This window comes from Chinchilla lanigera, unplaced genomic scaffold (assembly GCF_000276665.1).
Source record: "Chinchilla lanigera isolate Chin_1 unplaced genomic scaffold, ChiLan1.0 scaffold00049, whole genome shotgun sequence".
In the NCBI taxonomy this organism is placed as follows: Eukaryota; Metazoa; Chordata; class Mammalia; order Rodentia; family Chinchillidae; genus Chinchilla; species Chinchilla lanigera.
The window spans coordinates 102,020-104,238 of NW_004955450.1; positions in this window are offsets into that span (position 1 = coordinate 102,020).

Genomic DNA, 2,219 nt, shown 5'->3' on the forward strand with positions numbered 1-2,219 from the left:
GATGTATACAAAGTAAGCACCCTGGCTTCCTGCTGAGTCACTTAGCCAAACCTCTAGACTCCCCAAGTTGACACAATGTATCAACCATAACACAGTGGCACTGGCTCCTCATACCCTGGACTCTGCATGGTGAGAATAGCCTCTTCAGGACCTGAGAGGACTGTGACCTCAGCATGAAGTGGTCAGCAAAACAGCTGTCACTGTGGCAGAGAGCCTGAGTGCCAGCCACCCAGCAGTAACATAAAAAGTCACAGGGCCCAGAGACCCAGAGTGGGGGTGGCCCATGAAAAACACCTCAAGGGGCTGAGCAGGCCAGAGAAAGTGAGGAGGGATCCAGTTACAGGACACCTAACGTGCAGTGATCCCAGGGCTTGCTTGCATCTCACCTTTCCTATGCAGGCAACCCCTAATATGGCCACAGAGGATTGATCCCCAGAATGTGGGCAAGAGCAGATGACTATAATGCAGAGCTTTTATTTCTGAATTTATTTATCTTTTCTTTGTTAAAATTGTATGTATTTATCAAGTATAACAGAATATTTAAACACACATTCATTGTGCAATAGTTAAATTAAATTAATTAACAAATGCATTACTTGACATACTTGACATTTTGGTGGAAAGAACACCTGCATTATACTCTAATGGCCTTAAATAATAGGACATATTGTTATTTGCTATAAGCTCTACATCATTGAGGAGAATTCATCCCTCCTATCTCACTGAAATCCTGTGTCCTTGCACCAGGATTTCCCTAATTCCATGCATCAACCCCATTTCAGTTGCCATCATTCTATCCTCTGTTCATGTGGATTCTACTTTATTTGATTTCACATATAAGTGACATAACCTGAAGATGATTTTTCAACCCTCTATCCCACACATGCATGACTGCTATAGGAATCAAATGTTTCCTTCAAATATAGCCAAACCCTTTATGGTACTCCTGTAGGATTAGGTTGTCTAGTGATGTCATGCCCACTAATTATGCACAAGCACAATGATTAAACTACCTGATGCTCAGTGAGGTCATTGACACATATCCAAGAGCTATAGTGCTGGACTCAGAAGATGCACTAGTAGTGGGGACAGGAGGAAAAAAAAAACAACTCAGGACTGAACTTCTTCCTAAACTGAGCAGTGCCTTTGAATTGTGGGTCTGGGGAGCATAGCTCCCACAGCAATGAGGAAAAATCTGAATTGTAGCAGTGTTAATTTTTACAAACACCACCAAAATGTATCCATGGATGAAGGACACTTATCAGAAAAATATGGCCAAAGGAAAGCATAAAGATTTCAGCCAAATAACTGTCTATGCATTGAAAGAAAATGGAGCAAACTGGTTTATGAAAGAGAGACATGAAGTTAAACAGAAGTTCTTAGAGATGTGATGGAAATGGACAGGAGGAGATGAGGTAGGGTCTGCACAAATTTATAAATTAAGACAAAAACAAGTAGAAGGAGAATAATGAAATACAGATACCAAAGAACATAGATCAGACCATAGGGAAGAGAATAATGATGTCCTTGAAGAGCAGAAATCAAGACAAAATTAAAGAGAAGTATTGGGCATGGAAATCAGGGGAAGAAGAAGGACTAGGGGAGGAGCAGCCATACACTCAGCAAACTCTGCACCATGGGTTCCACACCAAGGGAATCATATAGCACTCCATGTAAACCTCAGAAAAACAGAGAGAGCCCAAATAAATAATCTAAGGATTCATTCCAAAGTCTTAGCAAAAACAAGAAAAATCCAATCCCAAAGGAAGTGCAAGTAAGGAAATTTAAATAGATCAGTGCAGAAATTAAAGAATTTAGACCAAAAATAATACAAAGTATTAATGAATCAAAGAGTTGTTCTATTGAAGGAATAAGCAAAACAGATAAATCCTTTGCCAATCATACAAAAGAAGGAATGAAAGGATATAAATCAGTGCAATTAGAAATGAGGAATGCCAGGAAGATGGCAGAATGCTCAGAGGCAACAAACCAACTTCTCTAAGATTTGGAATCAAGAGAACCCAAGCTGAGCCCTGGACAGCTTTGGGAGCTTCAGTGAATGGCACAACAGTGTGGGAGCCAAACTTAGCCCCATATAGCTTCAGGGGCATTGTGATGACTCCCTGCCCCTCATACATTCATGGGAGACAACCTGACTCCAGACAGCTTCAGGAATTTGGTGAGTTGCCCTGACACCTCACCCAAAAGGGAGGGGGAGC